This window comes from Pelodiscus sinensis, chromosome 1 (assembly GCF_049634645.1).
Source record: "Pelodiscus sinensis isolate JC-2024 chromosome 1, ASM4963464v1, whole genome shotgun sequence".
Lineage (NCBI taxonomy): Eukaryota > Metazoa > Chordata > Testudines > Trionychidae > Pelodiscus > Pelodiscus sinensis.
Genome location: NC_134711.1, coordinates 39,408,082 through 39,431,201, shown reverse-complemented (window position 1 = coordinate 39,431,201; position 23,120 = coordinate 39,408,082).

Genomic DNA, 23,120 nt, shown 5'->3' with positions numbered 1-23,120 from the left:
TGGCCTCTACACAGGGGCAGATGACCGTTTTGCGGGGCCCCGGGCAGCATAATTCCGCGGGGCCCCCCCTTTGCCACGGCGCATGCGCGGTGGTGCCACGGCGCATGCGTGGGGCTTTTTGAAGTGCGGGGCCTGGGGCGGCCACCCCATTCACCTTGCCCTATATCCGCCGCTGCCTCTACACCTTCTAAAATATTCATAGGGCTCTTGGCAGTAGAGGCGGGCCCACAACCAATGATAGTATCCAGTTCCTTATAGAAACAGCAGGACTCTGGTGAAGCACTGACTAGAGCATCATTTCGCTGCCTGGGCCTTATGATAGGTCTGTCTGAGTTCTTTAATTGTCACTGTGCACTGTGGCATGTCCCACGAAGAACCCTTTTTGCACAAGGATCAAGAAATAAGCCCATATGTGTACTAGTTCATATGGGTCACTCTCAGCTGGGACTGGACAGACCCCTCTCCCCATATATTGATCAGATACAACCCCTGTCCCCATATATTGATTCAGTTCTGCAGCAGTCCATGCAGGGGACCATGGTGCGATGGCCAGGTATAGGCACCTGGGAAGACATCCTGAGACCATTGCACACTGAGACAGCACAAAGGTGACTGTGGATTTAAGTTCTCAAGTAGCAGGAAATGGGATTTAAATATTGCAGAGCTTGCAAAGGTGGGTCCTCTATCCCTGTGCCTCACATTTCTGTCCCCAAACTGAGTATATTTACTACCCTTTTTTCATCCCCTTAGTCTATATCTAATATGGGCACACTGATATATCTTTATATATTCATACAGCTCACCTGAGGTCAGTAGATCTTTCTAGATATTTCTACTAACATACTGAATGTTTATATTATGGGTATTAGGTTTCAGAATCAATAACTCATGGAGTTTTACTTGAGTATGTCAATACCATCTCAGGACTATAGTTTTAGGCCATCTATGGAGTAAACAAAATAGAGATGCATTCATTTCAATTTATTTCACATTCAAGAAGTTTTTTTCAACCGTAACTGTTAGAAACTTAGAGACAGTCCCTCAGTGCAGGCCATCTGCCTTGTACTGAAGCATTAGTGGAATCCTCGAGTGGCATTGTTCAGTGGCCTAAAATGACTGAAGGCATCTCTTGTCCTGCTATCAGTGTAACATGGAATGGCCAGGATATTGTCCAGGTTGGATATTAGGAAAAACTATTTCACTAGGAGGGTGGTGAAGCACTGGAATGGGTTACCTAGGGAAGTAGTGGAGTCTCCATCCCTAGACGTGTTTAAGTCTCGGCTTGACAAAGCCCTGGCCGGGTTGATTTAGTTGGAATTGGTCCTGCCTAGAGCAGGGGGCTGGACTTGATGACCTTCTGAGGTCTCTTCCAGTTCTATGATTCTATGATTCATTCCCTGACTGCTCTCTGATGTAAGATAGAGCAGTCTGAGAGCCCGGAAGCGGGAAGAAAAAACAAGCTTTTCAACCACTGCTCTTGGTACGTATTGAGTGAGGTTTGACCAGACATCAGGATATGGGCTGTAATCATTTTTTTGTATAACGCAGAACTACTCAATGTTGGAAGCCCCAGGGGCCACAATAATACCCACAGCACATGCTGAAGGCCACAGCTTAAGCGTGGTTGCATATATATATGCAAATATATACAAATAGCTTCTTTCAAACTGATGGGCATGAATACAAAGATTAAGGCAAGACTACACAACACACAAGCCCCATTTAATTCAGTTCTGCTGATATTAATAAAATGCAGTATTTACCCAATTTCCACCCATAAGACAACTTTAATGAGCAGTGACAGTCTAGGAATTTAACTACTAAAACACATATCAACAGAAGACCATTATATTGACTACTTTTCTGTTTTGGCTTCACAATTTTAACAAATCAAACAAAAACTGCCAATACAACATTTACTGAAATGTAAGTACAATCAATGTGAAGCTAAAGGCACTGAGTGGAGAAGTTGCATGGCTGGAAAAGGAAGTCAGGAAGCCTGTTTCCTGAAACATTTGTTTTGTAGCACTGCAATAGTTTTCCATTAAGAGGGATTTCTTCAGTGAAATTGTGACACTTCTGCAAAAGACTACATGAGTGCCCAGTAAACCCACCTAAAATTAACTTTTCCCCTTCATTGTTTATCTCTTCTACATTAATCAGACCTCACATTGTAACATTTCAGTTAAACCTTCTCATCCAGCTTCATTTATGATCACTAGTTCAGACCATCCCTCATTTAGTATCATCTGCTGCTAGCAATGAAATCTGTATCTGAACTCTTCTTTACTTTTATTTGAGGTCAGGAACTGAATTTTACAGCTTGATGCAATCATCTAGCTTATTTATTGCCCAAACTCCTTGCATTTGTCTATAGACATTTAAGTACATGAATATTCTCTTTATAAAATCTTATTATCCACCTTATTCCCTTAGTGCTGTCTCCTTGCTACCTAATATCCATGTATCCTTGTAGATGCCAGTGTCTGTGAAAGCCAAGGACACATCCAAAGGAACTTAATATGCATGTGTGATACTATGGAATTTTAACGGTTTCACCCTCAACTCATAAGTCTGGCAAAAAGGAGACTTCAAAGAGAATCTGAAGATAGCGTATATGATTTAATATAATTTGATCAGAAATCCTTGTGTTTGGGTGACATGACTTTTCTTAAATGGGTCGCTCTGAAAAGCACATTTCAACAATAGATTGATCCCGATGGCATTTTAAATTTTGAGTTTAGCTGCTTCAGGTTAAAAATTAAAACATTTTATTATGTATCTACCAAATGGAATACAATGCTTCAGGCCTCTTAGTTTGTTTGAACGTGTGCAAACAGTATCTATTTTGTAAATGCCTTTTATAATGGAGTGCCAAGCAGTATGCATGAATGTTAACACAAAGGAAAATGCAACATATGGAGAATAATAAAAAAAATGCCATTCAGAATAAGATTGCCATGTTTCTGCAGCAGTTTCCAGTTTTGAGTCAGGGACTTCTATGTAAAAAGATGACCTTTTCCCTGTGTTGTTTTTGTTTCTTTTTAGTACCACCACTATTTTCTGACCTATTTTTGAGATGGTTATTTTCTGCTCATAAAATCATAATGTAATGTTATCATTTTTGGTTATGCCATTTTTAGTTTTTTTTTTCATGTCTGGACAAATCCTTCAGTCCTCTCTAGCCAACTATAATAATGAGGCAACACCGATTAAACACAAGCTTCCCTCCTGCTAAACAGAGCCAACAAGCTCCCTATCAAAACCTAACTTTTTTTCTTTAAGTAAATGATAATTTTCTCATCAGAGCTTTATCTTCTCATCAAGAATAAATCTGCAAAAAGAACTGTTACCTGTAGAGCTGCTAATTGAGCAGTAGGGCCAGGACAAGGAGTTGTGTCATCAATAGCAAGAATGTCAATATGGTCTATCAGAAAAGCATATCTGTGTGATAACCTCTGCACTAGCTTTATCTTGTTTTGAAGGCCAACTGCTCTGTGTAAGAAGGATCTGCAGTGAATAGCCTTTCAAGATGCTAAGGACCCAATCCAGAACAAGGAAAGGTTATAGGAAAATCTAGAAGCAGCTGAACTGGTGGGATTCTACAACACAGTGTGAAGATACGATACAGGAGCTCACACAAAGTATACACAATCCTCTGCACCACACATTATACCATCGCTCCCCTGGCCCTACTGAACAGAAGAGACACTGGGGAAAGGAGCAGCCTGAAAGTATGTGTGGTGAAAATACCACTGTACACGTGTACCAGTTTCCTGTGGAAAAGAACACCACAAATGTATAGTATTCAGAGTAGTGCTGCTGCCATTCTACAGTCTGATGGAGAATTCTGTCTCTTTTGCAGGCATTCCCTGAGCACAGACTATTAATTTAGGCTCTACACTGGGAAGAGAATTTGGAATATCCTAAGATGAGGTCTGCCATGAACATCTCTACTCTGACACAATGGAAGGAAAAGTTTCACACAGGCCAGTCTACAACATACTGATATAGGGCCTGCAATATAGGACATCCATCATGAACCCCACTACTTTCTATTAAAAGTGCACAGCACACTTCTTTGAACTGATCATAAACTACACAGCAATAAAAGAAATATATTCAAAAGCATACCTGTAATTTTCCCCTTTCCTGGAAAAGGAGCCACACATGCCAAATGCAAAGTCATGTTTCTTAATGCACCAGCAGAAGGCACTTAGACATCAGTCACAGTGATGGTGTGGTACACAACCCTGACTAGAACAGAACTAGCAATATCCTAAAACTGTATAATAATATAGTTCAAAATGGACTATTTAATCATATGGTGTATGCTACATAGTAATGATGACACCATAATAGATATTGGATCAAATACATCAAAAGGATTTCTTCATTTTAAAAATGTCAGTAAATAAACAATATTCTTATACATTATTTCTCAGCTTTTTTGTTTTACTGAGAAGTTCAGCTGAATATCTATTATTGGCCGTGAATGTAGGTAATAGTCATAGGGTTCCTGGTACTTATACATGAAGCTGGTCTAGTTTTCCTGTGCCAGTATAGCTAGGTGCTGCTTTCTGGACAGTTCAGAGAGCTGGGCAGCATTGGAGCCTCTAAGGGTACATCTAGACAGCAGTGCTATTTTGGGATACTGGAAATATCCATGTCTTTTGAACAAGCCCGTTATTTCAAAATATGACAGGCTCGCTATTCCGATGTTCCCATAAATCCTCATGGAATGAGGTTAAGGGACATTTCAAAATAGGAGTTTATTTCAAAATTTGGTGCTGTGTAGACTGGCAAATTACAAAATAAACTATTTAGAAATACACTCGAAATAAGCTCCACAATTTGAGCTTAGCAAATTGCGTAGCTTGTTTCAAGCTAAGGGTGCAGTGTAGATGCACCCTTGTCCACACAGTACCAAATTTTGAAATAAACTACTATTCTGAAACATCCCTTAACTCTTGTGGAACAAGTTCTACAGGGAGATCGGAATAGCACACTCATTATTTTGAAAGCTATTTTGAAATAATTGGTGTGCTTTCAAGATGTGGCATATTCTATTTCGGGATACTGGAAGTATCCCAAAATATCACCACTGTCTAGATGCACCCTAAATTATTAAGGAGAGTCTCAGGAACAGGAAGATACCCAGTGAGGGATATTTCCAGTGAATCATAGGCAAGTGAGAGCTGCCAGAAATTATATGCCTGGGAAGTGGGAGGAAGCTGAGGGAAGAAGAGCAAGAAGGGTTTTCTGGCTGTTCACCAAGCCAATGCCTATGACTGGAAAGGCTGAAGGAATGAGAACAGAAGAAGAGCTTATCCACTGATGCTTCTAGGGCTGAAGATCTGGACTCCAGAGTGAGGGATGCTCTTCTGGTGTCCTGGTAAAAGGACTGATGGGATTGCCAGAGAATCTACCTAGGATCTGAGGTGCCAGAAACAGTATATGGGGTATTGTGGGAGAAGATGTGGGCTGATCTTAATGAGTGCGTGGGGAGGTTGAAATGAACTGTGTGTGTTGTGGCTTTAGCTTTAGACTATTTGCACAATGTTCTATACTAAATTAGCCCCAAGCAGAGTATTATTGTGTTCAGAGAGCCTCAAGTGACTGTGGACACTGAAAGAAGAAAGTGAGGCAGGTGCATATGTCATGCCACAGCCTGCCATAAAATAGGTGGGCTTATGAGAGTAGGCTATATCGTTCAATATGTGAACTGAGAAAAATATAATTTTCTCAAAAAACTGAACACATAATTATCTTATTAAATGAACCTTATTCATGACCCTTTTTAATATCTGAATTTATGTGACATTTTATGGCAAAACTCTTTATTATTCACACAATAGATTGCTCATTGAAGAATTCCTATACAGACATTCAAAGAAAGAATTTATGAACAGAAAAAGGGACATATTTTTTTATTATGTGTATGTCATTCAATTGCTGATTTAGGTGACCAATCCTGTGGCAATGTTGTGAATTGCAAATGATAAACAGCAAAGATTCATAGTAATGGACTTGTCAACTAGACATATTTGTTCACAGAAATGATTGGTGTAATAATTGCATATGGCAAACATGTGAATTTCATAGCCTGTTCATGGATTATTCACAAGCTAAAACACGACACTAAACATAGTGGCTAAATTAGTTGTCACAATTAAGGCAATCATCTCTTTTTATGTAAATTGTATTTATGTATGTGCACTTACATGCCCATACCCCCATAGCTTTATTTGGAAAACTTTATAAAATTCCCTAAGTTTTCTTAGGATCTACACGAATTAGTGAACTTCTCTCTCTGCTGAGTCTCCACTATCAAACCTTAATGGATGTTTTCTGTGAAACCATATTTTCTGTATATGGCAGTCAGATACAGATTGAAACTCCATAATCCAGACTTCCCTGGTCTGGCATCCCTGGTTCACCATCATCAGGGTGACTCCATGAGAACATTCATAGGGATAAGCTGGCAAGAGCCAGGATAAGCCAGGAGCATTGTCAAACTAGGTGACAGAGAGCAGAGCTCTGGGAAGAGTACAGAGTATATACTTGCTTATTTTTCATAAACATTTTCACTACTGCATGTTTACAGTGCTTTACTTTTGGGGATATTTTGCTTAATTTCTTTCATATGGTAGAACATTAGACCAAAACTCTAACTTTGGTGTAGCACTCAGGGAAAATTGCAAAGCACAGACAAAAAGAAATCCATTGAGGAGGAAAGAGAGGAAATGGGACAGAAAGTAGAGAGAGTAAAGAAATAATATGGAACAGAATGGATGGAGAGAGGAATATGATAAAATGGGGAGGGAAAAGTCCAATCAGATACCCTAAAAATTGTACCATACTGCGCCAGTTTAGATTTTTGGAAAAGGGGTAGAATTCTTTCTCCAGTGTGACAGACCCTTCCCCCTATGAAATGGACTTATGGATACAAATATGCATAACTCAAAGATGCTTGGGACAAACTGCCTCATGTAATCTATCAATCTTCATGTCATAATCCGCTAGGTCAGCATATCTTATTTTGGTGTATGTATGATTTTTGTGTGTAAAGTAAGATATATGGAGTGTGGAATGGTTTATGGTTTTAAAAGTGCAAAAAAAAAAGCCATCAAGGGTGTTTCACTCAAGGTCTGGTCAATTGTAAATAGCCTTTTTTATCCTTTAAGTCCTCGCGGTAGTTGTTTCTCAGAAGTCACATGACCCACCCCGCAACTGGTATGATCTGACCAGCTGTGCTTTGTCCATGAAAAGGTGGATTGTAGAAACAGAATTCCCACTCAAAGGTGGAATCTATAAAACAATGGAAAGCTAGCAGTTCCTTTGTCTTTGACTGGCATGTCACACTCAAGAAGATAAACCAAAGGCTCCAAAGCCAGGGGAAATCCTTTTCCCTGAGGTTTAGCTGAAATAAGAAAAGTTTTAGGGTAAGATTGTACTGAGTGTTTCATTTCAGAATTAGCTATGTGGGTTTTTTTGGGGGGTGGGGTTATTTTAAATTTGTAATTCATTTTGCTCCGCCTGTTTTCACTTAGGCTATATCTACACTACAGAGTTTTTTCGGAAAACTTCATTTACCTCCACACTGCAATCGTGTTCTTTAAAAAAATTCTAAAGAACAGAGAGGGTTTTACGACATTGGTAAACCTCTTTCTACAAGGAAGAAGCCTTTTACCGAAAGAGCTGTTTTGGAAAAAGACATGTGTGGATGGGGAAGAGGGAGTTCTTTAAAAAAAAGAGGAAAGAGGGAAAAAGCACAGATGCTCTGGTGGCCACTCCATCCATAGTAATCACAGCTTGCATGTGAGATAGAGTCCATTCAATGTGGATGGTATCTTTCAAAAAAGCAGATCACTTTTTCGATGCTCTTTGGCAGTGTGGACATTCTCTTTTGGAAGAAGTTTTTTCAGAAGATCTCTTCTGGAAAAGCTTCTTCCGAAAGACACCTGCAGTTTAGACATAGTTTTACAACCACATAAATTCTACTGCTGGTACTTAATAAAATCACTTTTATTAACTATCAAGCCCAGTGTAAGTAATTTTTACGTAGGGGAACAATCAATGTGTACATCCTCCTCACATTGTTAAAGGGGGCTTACCTCAACAATTTGTTTGGGGTTCTGATCCCATTTGGGGAGTGGTATCCCTGGAAACTGGGCCCCAAACTGCATTTTCCTTGGGCCTGAAGTGTTTCAGTGTCTGTATTGCTCTTCGGGGGAAGAAGGGGCAGTGATCTCATCTTGGTGCCTTGGCTGGAAGCAGACCAGATAAGCTGGCCCATCAGGACAGTGTAGTGAGAAGCCCCAGAGATCAAGGTGAGTTTCAGTGGCTTTGTCAGCACTCTGAGAAGCGCCCCCAAGGGGTCTTCTGTGACCTCACCTCATCACATCCAGTCTACTTTCGTTTAGCTGAAAACTTGTTTTTAAAGATAAATCTCCCTTGAAATAAAATGAGGGTTTAAATTGCACACAGAAGAAAAAGTGCAAGTACCTGAATTTGTTTTGTAAATCAGAATTAGTTTGTGTGGTTTCCATAGTAGTTGCATGCTGTCCAATGCTCCCAACCCTGCGAGAACAATTGGAAATGACATGGGGCATATAAATGGATCCTCAGTTGCTGACAAAGTAAAACACTCAAGTGTGACCCAGCATTACAGAATCCAAACAAGACAGAAAGTCACTTGTCTTCCTCCATACTCATTCCTTTGTGTTACTGGCAGGTAAAAGTCTCTAACCCATTAGTGAATCCAGCTCTGCAATACCAGTGTTAAGGTTCTCACTTAGGACTTTTGAGAGTTTGATCTTCTTTTCAGACCATTCCTATATGAAATTATATATATATATATATATATATATATATATATATATATATATATATATATATATATATATACACACACACACACACAGTATGTTTCTTCTTGATCTGCTATATATAAAAAAAATCAGTAAGTATGTATTGTATTCCTAGCCAAGACATTTCTGTTGATGATTCAAATGTTGCTGCAGGGAAGGATTATTATAAAGCTATATGTGTGCTCATGAAGCGTGACTAGTATGGGATCAAACTACAAGATGTGTGTGGGAGTTCTACTGGGAACATGTATTGCTTCGGGTTATAACAGTATTGTGTGCACAGTCACATCACCTCTAGTCCTATCTAGGTAAAACTGACAGATGGATGCAGTTCTGTGTCCTCATAGTTGACAGTTAAACTTAAAAAAAACTCAACCTTCTTTGGTGGGCTCTGGCTATCACCTGTGTGTGTTCATGCTCAGTGGAGTCTTCTTTTATTTAGCACAAGAGCACTTAGTACTATAATTCATCAGAAAACTCTTTCTATGTTATATTTATAACAAGGATTCAATAGCCTCATCATAATTTAAAATTCCTGTTCCCAGCAAAGGGAAAGACACACATAAACACAAACATAACAGGTGGTTTACAATAAACACAGGAGAGAGGTGGGAACACAAGTGACCCATTGCTGGACTTACATGCAGCCAGCACAAAAAACGTTTGGCACACTGTTTAAAAACAGAGACTCCATATGGCTTGTTTAGAAATGCACAATGGCTTTGCTGTGTCCCTCTTACATCAAATGGGAATGGTTGCTATTTCTGGGATGCCAGATATCTTGTCAATCAGCCATACTCATATTTAGTTGTGTGGCCTGCCGAAAGTTGACAAGAAGCTTCAGGTGTGGCACAGCTCACTCAGTACAAGTTCATCAGAAGCCTGCCTCTTATTGAAAGACATAGTAAGCCTTCAACAAAGCTAGCCTATGTGAAATGGTTGGCAGTCTCAGTGCTGTTCCCAGTGGATAGCTAACCCCAGGAGAAAAATGACTGTCTTGTATATGAAAACTAAAGGTTAACCCCCCAAAAATGTGTAGATGAGAGGAACACAGGCTAGAAGTATTTTACTGTTTTGGTCGAGTACAATTTTACATTTCTCTCTTTCCCTCCTCTGCTATAGCTGCTACTACTTTCCTAAGATCAAATTGGCATTTAAAGTAATGGTGCACTCTGTAATTGATCTCCATGAAATTCAGTTCAAATCCCCCCCCCCCCCATTTGAATTTAATCAGATTACTTTTATTTCTACATCATTTATTATTCATTTCCCACCTGTGTTTACACCTTTCATAAGCATGTAGACTATACTGATGATAGTACAGGTTAAACCTCGCTGGTCCGGCACACTTGGAACCTCACTGATCCCAAATGAGAGGATTTACTGGACCAGGCAAGGTCCCTCCCTTCATTGCCTGTGCTGCCACCATGTTGCTCTAGCCTATCCCCACTGCTGCCCCAACCCCCCAGAGCTCTCTAGATGCCACCGGTCCTACTGCTGCCAGGATCAAAGTGCCACGGCTGGCGCTCCACAGCTGGGGCAGAGTTCTGCAGCTGCCTGGCTCCACGTCTGGGGCTGGAGCTTCCTGGCTGCTGCTGGATTGGAGCTTCCCAGCATCTGGAACCAGCAAGCTCCACTGGGACCAGAACTCCCCGCTGTGCTGGCTGTCCGCACCTCCTCCCGCTTGGACACTGGGCTCCCAGCTGAGTCTCTGGTTCCCCTTATGAAAATTACTCTTTTCCCGCTGCCAGACTTCCCTGTTCCTGGGCTCTGTAGTCTAGGAACGTCCGCGCTCCATGCCGGACCATGGATGTTGCTGGACCACAGATTCCTGGTTAAGGGAGGTACAACCTGTACTACAAAGAGATAACATTGTAAAGAGGAATCTCAAAGTGGCAATTCATATTCCAGAGTTGCCACAGGAAAATAAGGGGTCTCTCAACCTCATTTTCTCATTGCAGTGATATCAGCTCTGTGCATCTACAAGGAAGGAACATGGAGTGTTACTTTCTCCACTTCCCTGACCTTCTCAAAGCAGCATCTGCACGGGGCCTCTTCAGGATCTAACATGAACAGTTTAGGATGGGGTTCAATACCCCTGCACACCCATGGAACTTCAGGGAATAACATAATTCTGATCCTGCACCCTTTTAATGATTTAGATCCTCTCATACCCCTGGTTTTCCAGACACAGAAAGCATTGGAGTGAGTTCTTAGTATCATGACTCCTATAGGACCACACTTTCAGATAGCAGGATGCAGGTGGCAGCATCAGGTGTCAGTGTGGCAGCACAGGGCATTGTGAATATTTTATGTTTTCTGAGATTGCAGCTCAGAAACTGACCAGCAAAACTTTTCAGTTGACGCTGAGCTGTGTAATCCTGAAACCCTCATAGCTGAGATGGGGGGGTGGGGAGCGGGAGGTGCAGGACTGGGATCTGTGCATAATTTGGTGAGAAACCATTTTGTGAAGAAAACTATTCTAAAATTTGAAAGGTTCCGATCCATGAATCATAAATATGCTGCAGCATCAAGGGGGATCAGGATTTCTTTGTAAAGATGAGATTCAAGTATCTTAAAGTGATTATTTTTTCCAAGTAACTGTTTTTAATTTAAATTAAATGCATTTGTGCTTGAGAGCCTCAAGCAGTTCTTAAAATAAAGTAGCATTGTCATTTATACCCAGTATGATACTCCAAAGAAAAAGAAGGAATAAAGATATGGATACAGAATTCATATTATGCCTCCAAGCAAACTGTGTCACACATGAATAATAAATTTCTCACTAAACACCTCACTCATTCCCCTACTCTCAAACAAATATAACAAACCTAATAACAAAAAAGGAAAGTTAGCAGTGACCTTACATGATTAAAACTATCTTCCCCACAGGTGTCTCTCTCAACTTACCCTAACGTGCAATACAATAGGTGCCAAAGAGCCAGTTTTTGGCCTGTCTAATATTCGCATGCAAAATAGATAGGAATGCTGGGGCAGGGAAAGCCTTTCTGAGCCATTAATCCCCATGGCGGGGCAGATGGGGTGGGCAGAGCTTAGGGCACTGATCTTTCTACCACACCAAGCAGCTGGGGACACTGCTAGGCATAAGTCTTTCATGCATGAGCAGGGGAAAATGGGAGGCAGATTGTGTCTGTCTGAGATGATGTCTGGTCAACAGCTTGTGCTGGCACAATTTATGTTGTTCAGCAGTGTGAAAAACTACCTCCTTGAGCAACATAAATTACACCAGCATAAGCACTCATGTGCACAGTGCTATGGTGGTAGAAGAGCTTCTCCCAGTGACAAAGCTCCTGCCATTTGTAGAGGTGGCTTTATTATGCTGAGAAAAGAGATCTCTTCTGTTATTGACCATCTTCACCAGATGCCTTGCAGTGGTGCAGCTGCAGCAGCACAGCTGTGCCCCCGAAGCACTGAATCTTTATCTTGGAAGTAAATCTCTCTCAGTGACAAAAGTGAGAGGACACATTAGTTTGTGTGGAACACAGCGAGCTTTGAGACAAAAATGTCCTTCAAAATGAGGTAAACTTAAGAAATTTGCCTAGGGCAGCGATTCTCAAACTTGTGAATTGGGACTCCAAAAGTGGGTCACAACCTCATTTTCATGGGGTCAGCAAGGCATTAGACATGTTGGGGCTGAGGGTCGAAGCCTGAGCCCCATGACACAGGATGGAAGCCAAAGCCCAAACTACACCATCCAAGGCTGAAGCCACTTAGTCAACCCTAAGTGGTGGGGCTCAGTTTATAGCCCCACCCACCCATTGCTGACATCTTTGAGCTTCAGCTTTGGACTCTATGCCCCGGGATGGTGGGACTCCAGCTTTGGCTTTGACTTCCCTTCTTTGGGAGGCGGGGCTTGGGCAAACTCTGTCTTCAGTCCCCTCGCTGTTGTAAGAGGATCTCAGTGCAATAAAGTTTGCGAGCAGCTGGCCTAGTGGAAGTGTAGGCAGTAATTCCACTCATTTGTGGAAGAAGGATCATTTTTAAATAATGGGCTTTGGGTGATTCATGACGGGTGATATTTTTCATCATCACACTTTGAAAACATACGGATTCATTATCACATTTAGGGATATTAAAATTTTAGAAGAAAACCTGTTTGTAGTGTTCATAAATCATATACTATTTATCGAAAGATAATCATATTTAATGCAAATAATTATAATTTATGTAAATAATTATATTTATTTCAGTTTATTCAGGCACCTGAATTTCTAGTCCATGAAAAGTTCCAACGGTTTAGGGAAAAAATCATTTTGAATCAGACCCTTTTCGTCCCCAACATTTCTGTGAAATGAAAATAATTATTATGGGACCATCATTTCATTTAGATAATGTTGAATCCTTTTATTTCAATAATATCAATATGTTTTGTTTTGATATAGCAATTGTTTTGGTTTTGGCTATATCATTTCTTGTTAAAATATGATTAATAAATATGCAAATGCAAAATAATATTAAGGTTATGGCTTGATTTTGACAAAACTGATTAAACTGATTTTTTTCAATGAAGACCTGTTCCATTGATTTTTTTTCAATCAGATCTACTATTGATGAACAGCTTTCCTTTAATTTTGAAAACATACAGGTAAACAGTTTGGTCTTTGAAATTATTGAAAACCCCTAACATTCTCCTTCTTCCAACTTTTGACAAATTGCATTTTGTCAAGAAGATAAAAAAATGGATCGAGTAAAAACATCAAGTCCATTAGCTTTCATGAACACAACCCATTGTGTTCCCAGAGTTCTGCTGAGAATAATGATATAAAGCATAATGGCTGAGGAGTTTAAAATTACATATTTTGCATTCAGAGTGGAAGTCACCTTGATTTTTTACCTCTCCTATGCAATTATATTAGCACTAACGAAGTGGGGGAGTTGTGGGTTGTCAATTTTGCAGCAAAACAAGCACACCATGTACACCATGGTTCACTGAAGCACTGAGCAAGGGAATGTAGCTGTCTCTGATTAGGGTACCTTAGCCAGTGTATGCTTTTCTCATCAACTGCAATTTGTGAAGGCAAGTCAAAAATGTCAGTATATCTATTTAATAAATTGTGAATGCATGTTTTTTTTCCTTTTCTCCATATTTTAAAATATAGATCTCAAATTGAATACTAATTATTGTCTAGCAGAAACTTCAACAGAGAAAAATATAGTAGAATCTTAAAAAAATATGGCACAGTTTATGGTGGGATAGTACAGAGTGAAAGTCCTTTTTGTGCTAGGAGAGGTCTGCTGCAAGAGGCATTCACCACTTAAATTTCTTCAGGGGCCTGATCTAAAGCAAAAAGTTTGTTTTGCTGGGTGTGGCATCAACTCCTAAATCCTAATTTGAGGGTTTGAGTGGTGCATAAGCTGTTTAATGGCTCTCTCCATAGGGTGAACTTCATTACTGCAATGCTGATTACTAAAGAAAAATAAATATGTTTAGATAGTTAAAATGTGATATGATGTAAAGAAAAATGCTAGCAGAGTTAGGCTAGTATTAAAAGAAAAAAAAAGTAAAGATAATTTTAACCTGATGCTAAATTGAGCTAGGCAGCAGATTTCCAGAGTTCTTTATAGAAAAAATAAAAAAAGATTTGAATGTAAACATTTTCTTTATGTTTTTGAATTAACCAAGGAATCGTAATTTCTCAGATCTTTATATCTCACTCCCATTTGGAAAATGTCAATAGGAGCATTTCAGTGCACATGTAGAATCTCTACTTCCTCCTTTCCCCGCTGTTTTCACAATTGCTACATTCTGACAGCTGCTACGACAAATAATATAAAAATATGAGAAATCATGGCAAATTCCAAATTCAATCTTTAAAGGACGGATTGAATTAATTTTTGCGGTTCCCATATAATAAACATGGAAAGTTATATAGCTAAAAATCAGTACATGATTTAGCATAAAGTTAGCAATACATTTAGCTTTCCTTTTTACTTTTAAGATATTTCCAAACATTTCTTCCTAGAACATTGCTTAACCAATCAAGCAAATAGCCATTATTTCACTTCAGAACACGTATTTTTAGATACTTTTTATGTGTGATTACCAAGAATTAGGAAAACAAAATACATAGTGTAAAGAATTTTATCAGACAAAATGAAATTATAGAACAATGTCTTTTTTAAAACTCAAAAAGTGCAGGTCGGGTTTATAATGACTAATCAAGACAAAACAGATTAACTATCTATATAACATACTTGCAAACACTGTATGAGTTTCATTCATGAAACTGAAAAATCAGACCCTTAATAACTAATTCGTAGTGACTGGTTTGAAAGTTATATAATTTTACCAATTTTATTTGTTCACCCAACTGTCCACCTTTAGAAGCTAGGAAATCATTTACTCATAAAATATACTAGCAAAAAGCTAGAAGACACAGAGAGACAGGTTCTAAGGGTACATTGCAGTGGTTTCATCATGATATTGCAACAGTATCAGATTGTATTGTGTTAAACTACTTAGGATCATCATACATTGATAGAACATGATTGCATAACGCTAGAAGAACAACATCATCACTCTCTCTCTAACACCTAGCAGCTATGTGGGAGGAAAGCAACAGTACCTTTTCTTCAATGCTTTATAGGGAAAAGGCAAATACAGTCTTTTCTAGTTGATTTGCCCAATGTTCTTTAATCTACATAATATGTCTGATAGCACAGAAAATGATTCCACAGTCACCTTGTTTTCCTTCTGTTTGTGAATATGGAAAAGTGAATAGAAGGACTGTTGATACTCCTCAAGAGTTCATTAAAGCCTCCTGATGGAATGTTTACTTCCACCCTGGCAGGACAAAGTTAACATAGGCTAAGAAGGAGGTCAATTAACCAGACAGGTCACAGCTGAAGGGGATCAAGTGGCTAAACTAAGTTCCTGATTGAATAGTAAGGAAGCCCAGCTGAGAAGGAAAGATCTGGGCTAGGTTTATAAAGACAGGAAGCTGGTAGTAACAAGGAAACATCAGGGAAATAGGCTGCAAACAGCCCTGGGCTTGTTGGGTTCTGGGAGGCAGGGACAAAACTATTAATAATTCAAGGCCTCTTCCCCAGTGTCAGGGGAGGAGTTACTGAGTTGGGACTCAAATAAATATAAGGGATAACTCAAGGGGGGAAAAAAAAAACCAAGGACCGGTGTGAGGGTTAGAGGTAGTGAGCAGAGAACTCTATAAAGTACCCACTATTCTTCAAAGCTGTCAAGAGAGTTAGTGGAGGTGGCTGAGGAATTCTGACTGGATATGTGCACAGAGAGAGGAACAAAAGTATGCCCCATTGTTTCAGTGGACCCCTTTGGCTAACATTCTTTCTCTGGGAAGTGGGGAGCAAAATGGGAAAAGAGCAGAGAATAATCAATAAGGTTGAGGAGTGAACCACATTTTGTCCGTGAGTAGAGGGTTCCTTAGCTGAAATCTGGGGCAGAGGGGGTCCAGGTTCTCCTAGCAGGTAATGGGGAACTGACACAGACCAGTCAGAGGAAAGAAGACTGCCTAGCACAGTCTGCACCAAAAGATTTATGCCCAAGAAGGGGAGGACCATAATGATCTGCCTGGAACACCATGTCACAAAGATGAATCTGCAGGTCCTGGAGTGGGAGGTACAAATACAAAGGCTAAGCAAGCTACTGTGGGGACTCCATGAAAGGATGCTGGGGAACAAGCAAAGGGCCTAAAACAGAAACTGTTGAGTAGTCCTTACCAGAAGCTGCAGACTACAACATGCAAGTCTCCAGGAGGAAAAATTTGAGAATGCTATGGAGGAAATTGCCAGTAGACAGGGAGTGACAGCAGACTCTCTTGCTGCAGCCTCCTCTCTCCTGCCAACTTCCTACCAATATAAGCATAGAAGAGGATGTGTTTGGTATTACTTGTCCACAACACTGTTGGTGCTATAAAGGGCACTGTGAAAGTTAGAAGAAACAAAGCTCTCAAGGCATTACATTAATGGATGATGGAGGCTGGTGATAAACCTAAATTATGATTTTTGTGTGCCCAGCTTAACACCTTAAGATCCCTGATTTAACACTTTAAGATCCCTGTGATAAAAGCTTGACCCAGACTCTTAGGCACAAATCTAGCCTCTTTGAAAGCATAGGGAATTGCTCATGGAATAATCCCCAACATATGAGGTGGTCAGACTCATAAATAGTTACATACTTACATTATAACTAAATGTAGCTAAAGTCTTTGTACAGTCTTAGTGGATGGAGTATTTATTCACAGAAGTCCTTATTCAGAGCAAGCAGGGCTAGACCCTCTGCTGGTGTGAATCAGCAGAACTCCACTAACTTCACTGCAGTTTGGCCAATTTATACTAGCTGCAGATCTCTCACTGACTTCATTATGTGAAGTTTTTATTTATGTTCATTGTATTTGCATCCAGGGCACAATTTTGTAAAAGCTGCCATGCATAGCACTGCCATTGAATCCAACTGGCTTTCAATGGGAGCTCTGCAAACAGGCTTGCAAGATTGGATGCCTAAGTACTATTTAACTTGATGGAACTGTATTTCATTACTATTCACTGAAATTTTTAAGAGGAGGGGAAACTGCTGGTTACATATTGTCTCAAACCTTGATTTTAGTATCCAACAAAATGCTTATTACTATGGAAAAAATGAATCAATGTAACCTACTAGGTACTAGTGGTGACAGGGTGTCATGATTTAGTAATGCTGTTACAGCAGTCTTAGTGCACCTTATTGAAGCTATCATACTGCTGATGATCTGATTATATTCTTCTGAAGGGTCTACAGCTTAGAATGAGTACCACTGAGGTATCACAAAAATATTAAGACTGAATCATCACATCGTGCTGCCTATAGCTACAGAAGGGTTAACAATGAGGCTCAGAAATAGCAGAGAAGAGCTTGCTAAAGGGCTTAGCTGTGGCAGAGTCAGCCAAGCAAGAGATTACCCCTAAAGCAGAGACAGTAAGTAGAGATAATGGGTTAATTGGAAGGAAGTGTTTGCATATGTACTGAAAGGTTTCCCCAGGGAAATTTCAAGAGTAGAAGCTTAGTAGGAAAGCTGATATTTCCTTTGTTCCATTTCCAGTAATGGGTTTTGTTGTAAACATCGGTAGTATAGATATATTTTGAAAATAGCAGAAGCATCAATTAAAAGAGAAGCTTTGGTAGGCAGTGCATGTGGCCAGTCACAGATGTAAAAGCGAAGGCCAAATAAATTCTTTAGTGGACATATATGGAATAAAATTTTTCTTAATGTCTATCAATAAGTACATCCACACTTGGAGCTTTTAGGATTTCCATTTTGAGAAGACATACCCATTCTAGCTCTCATGAAGCTACTGTGCTAAAAATAGAGGGTAGCCCCGATGGTGTGAATGGTAGGATGGGATAGCTGCCTCAAGTATGTACTTGGGTCTTAGATGATTACAAACTCTGGGCACCTTGTTCCTCCTTTAGCTCATGTTCCCGTGGCTACAGTCTATTTTAAGCATGAGTATTTCTCCTCAAGCTGGGAATCATACTCTGAAAGACTGTGTTATGCCTGGAAACACAAGGGAATAATACTGCGTATGGAATATATGATCTAAAACAGAGGGTGTTCATAGAATCCTAGAACTGGAAGGGACCTCAAGAGGTCATCGAGCCCAGTCCCCTGCCCTCACAGCAAGAAAACAATAAAACTGAAAGCCAACATTTTAAAAACACGTATGTATTTGCATGTGTGTTCCTATCAATGTTGATTTTCTTGTTATCTATAAACATCCTGTCCTATTTTGACTTCTATTGAAGTCTCAGCTTACATGTAATTTTTCTGTAGTGATTTCCAAAGACAAATTATAGACAGTATAAAGCAGCATTTTCTGGAAACAGTTTTAACTTGCTGCCTTTAGTTGTATTGGCTGTGTCCTTTTACTTATATGACGAGACAGGGTAATATCAGAAGTGCCTGATTTACCTTATCTATCCCATACATTAGTTTTTTACACACATACCTGCTTCTCTGTGTCCTGTTTAAGCTAACCGTTCTGGTCTTTTCACTCTCTCATCACAGCAAAATCTCTGCAGGCCTTTAGTCATTTTCAACCCTCTTAATGCCTCTCCCCCTGTGGTTATCTTCTCTGAAAACCACAGCTAATCTCATTAACTACCAAACCCTGCACAGTACCAATATAATGCACAAGCAAAATATTAATAATACATATCAGTTCTGTGGTGTCTAGCCACTAGAAATGCTCAGAACACCTCTGGTAAAACACAGGTAATTAAAACACCATAAAAACGAACAATCTAAATAACTTGACATTTGTATTTTTGCCTTATTTTGCCATGTCAATTGACTGGAAGCATTAAAGAAGTGAAAGACAGACTCTCTTTAAAAAAAATAAATCTGTGACAATCTGCAGGGGTCAGATTTGCTAGTGGCTATACGTGGGGGCTACGTCTAGATTGCATCCCTTTTTCGGAAAAGGGATGCAAATTAGACGTATCGCAATTGCTAATGAAGCGGGGATTTAAATCTCCCCCCCTTCATTAGCATAAAAATGGCTGCTGCTTTTTTTCGGCAAGGAGCTTTGCTGGGAAAAAAGCGCCAGTCTAGATGCGGATCTTTCGGAAAATAAAGCCTTTTCCGAAAGATCCCTTATCCCTTATTTTAAGAAGGATAAGGGATCTTTCAGAAAAGGCTTTATTTTCTGAAAGATCTGCATCTAGGCTGGCGCTTTTTTCCGGCAAAGCTCTGTGCTGAAAAAAAGCGGCAGCCATTTTTATGTTAATGAAGCGGGGGAGATTTAAATCCCCGCTTCATTAGCAATTGCGATACGTCTAATTTGTATCCCTTTTACGAAAAAGGGATGCAATCTAGACGTAGCCGGGGACTTTGCCAGAGGAAAGATTGCATAAAATTATAATACAAGCCTCAGTTTGTGGCCTAGCATCAAGAGGAAAGAAATGTTAACAGGACTAGGGCTCTACCTGTTTCAGCTTTACACACTGGAAGAAACACAGTTCCGAAACATGCTACTTAAGGTGCCATTTCAGGAAGGTACTTAAGTATGTGCCTAGTTATAAGGGCATCAATTAAGACATTTTGTGCTTGAAGTTAGAAGTATGTTTCTGAACTGGAGCCTAAGACACTGAATGGAAGGTAAAGTTTCAGAAATGCTGCGGGATAATTAAGAATTGCTTCATGCACAGGTTGGATCTCCCTGGTCCAGCAAGCTTCGGACCTGATCAGTTCCAGATGAGGTATTTTGTTACTAGGGCAAGTAATACCTGGCCCCCCTGCTACCAGCCCCCTCAGTGATGGATGGGCCACAGGTCCCACTGTCCTGCTGGTCCCCAATGCCCTGCTATGCCAGGCAGCCCAGCTCACAGCATGCTGGGCTCCTGCCCCACTGGGCAGCCCTGCTGGGGTGCACCAGGATCCCAGCCCTGCTGAGGTCCACTAGGCACCCAGCAACTCCAGGCAGCCCCACTGGGGCATGCCAGGCTTCCAGCCCCACTGGGACAAACCCAGCTGTCCAGCTGGGGGGTTCTAGGCACCTGGCCCTGAGATGCCAGAAAACCAAATCCCTACCAGTCTGCAGGGCTCCTAGACACCAGCCCTCCACTGGGACTCTCTGGTCCTGAAACATCCATGGTCCTGCTGGGCCAGTGTACCAAGTTACAAAGGTTCAACCTGTACTTCATTTTGTTATAATTTGTTTTAATTATCGTTTTAAACATAGATCCCAGAACTAAAAGTTAGTCAACACCACTAACTCCCTGTGCAGGTTGCAAAGCAGTCTGCCCTTCCTGTTCAATATTTGGGTTGCTACCTTATAAAGGCTCAGTCCTTTGAGGTACTGAGTGTCCTTTGATTTCCAATGGGATTTAGGTATAGTCAAATCCTCACAAGATCAGGGCTTGATAACAGGGCTGCAGAATATGCAGCTGCAGAGAGAACCCCCAAATTTGGGTCCCTCTGGGTCTTAATATCCACCCACCTGTTCTTCTTATCCCTGGTCTACGGCTTTGCTTCCTCTGGCGAGGATCCAGTTATCTTAAAACTGAAAAAGCCTGCCAGACCTATTAGCAGAACTTGGAACCCTGAAAGAGCCATTCAAGTGGCAATAAAGCCATTTTACAGGCATTTACCAACCTCAGGTATATACTCTGTGAATTTACTGTGTTAGTTGACAGGATCTTAGTTTAAAATTTGTTTTTAAAATAGTGCAGTAGTCTCTAAGGATGCCGCTGCTTGGCATAGTAAACATGGGCTTTGACCAGGGCTGACTATACCTCATTGATAAGCATAGGGGAAAATCCCAACTTCAGTTTATCATACAAAAACAATTTTAGGTGAAAATAACTAGATTAATACCGAATATTTTTCAGGGACAAAAATATAGAAAAGATGTGGGGCCATCTTGCAGATGGCTTTGCCCATTGGTTTCTAGTGATAGAAACACCACGATTAAACATTAAATAACTGGAGAATGTTTTGCTTGAAGCAATAATTTCACGTCATTCATCTCCCTTCTTAAAACATATTTGTGCTGTGCTGGTAGAAAATGGTGCACCTCCACTGACACAAGCAGAGCAATGGGCCACCAAATTGCATTCTTTTGAAATCAAGCCATGGCTTTTTGGAGCCTCCTATGTGAGAACTGCACTGTTTGTCTAATAGGGAGCCGTTTCCTAGAATTATAATAATTACCACCATTATGGTCTCTAGGTACTAAATGGAAGCTGGGATCTATTGTGTTTGGTTCAATACATACACACTGTAAGAGACCGTTCTCTTCCTGGAAGAATTTATCAATCTAAACAGATAAGACAGAGAGCTGGTGGGAGAGAAATTAAAAGCTGACTAGATGCAGGACCTCTCAAGATTGAGCTCTCAGATCATAGGCCACTTGAGATAAAGACTGTGCCTTTTTCTAATTTTATGCAGTTCTTTTCATGCTGAATTGATCCAGTCACTATTACTGGATTAGTGATCCAGAACTGAACTCCTCACTATTTTGTTCCCTGATATTTGTGCCTTTAAAAAAGATAAATCAGAGAGCAATTTAGAAAAGCAAGAATAATTTAGGAAAGCCCTTCTAAGGAACGTATGATATTTATGTCGCTCAGATAATTAAAGACACAAAGAGGTGCCATTGGATTATATCCCAAAAGACTGAAAGCTTCTCCTTATTTAAGATCCGACTGTTTTATTATCTTAAAATGTTATCATTAAAATGTTTGGCAAAATAATAAAAGCATGTAGAGCTCATGTAATCTGAATCACAGACTTGGCTGTAAATGGTACAATATGAATAACTTTTACAATTTACTAATAATTAGAGAAATTACATGGAGATTGAATACCCACTAGTAACTTTTTTTATTTGAATGATTACACAAGTACATATTTGCTCTGTTAGAAGGTGAAGCTGATCTTCAGTCCTTTAGTTATGACACAGCTTCTTTATGAGCTAAAACAAAGAACTTAAAAGCAGAAAAATTAAATGCAAGAGAAAGTCCACATGTCTGTAAATTATTAAATACAGATGGGAAGTGCCTATACCTCAACAGATGGCCAGCCACCACAAACAAATTAGCATATAGACAACCATTAGCAAATTCAATTAAATGTGATTCTAAATATTAATTAGAATTTAAAGGCAATAGCATATACTGCATAAGTGATGTGTTTCTGTGGCACAGGGAGATCTGATTATGTAGTGGGAACCTACTGACAGTTCAGTTGAAATTTGATGCACTAATTAAAGTGTGACTCGTATACCTTCCTTACTGCAGAGGTTCATATTTTATGCATGTCTGGTATTATGGTCATTTTCAATCTACTACCTCTCAGAATGAACTGACTTCAAATATGAATGTTAGTGAGAAACTTCTTTTTTCCAGTGTCTATGTTTCTGTCTTAGGTATTTCTAAGATCCTTCATAGCATAGTACCTAAGGTCCTACAACATGATACCAATGCTGAAACAATCATGTATTTCCATAAAATCAATATTCTTCCTCAAAAGGATGGACTATTATAGCCACAAGTGCAATAATTTTGACATATGATTATCCTTTTGAAGGTACATTTATTTTCTGTTCAGAATGTAACAGCTTGATTGAATAAACATCTATCTAGAACTATAGAGACAAAAGCCATTATTTTAGTTAAGAACAAGCCAGATGTGTTTCTGAAGAAGAATGGCTCGTTAAGCAATATATTAATTTGGAAAAGTGTAAATGGCATTTCTCTCAGAAGGCTCAGATGCC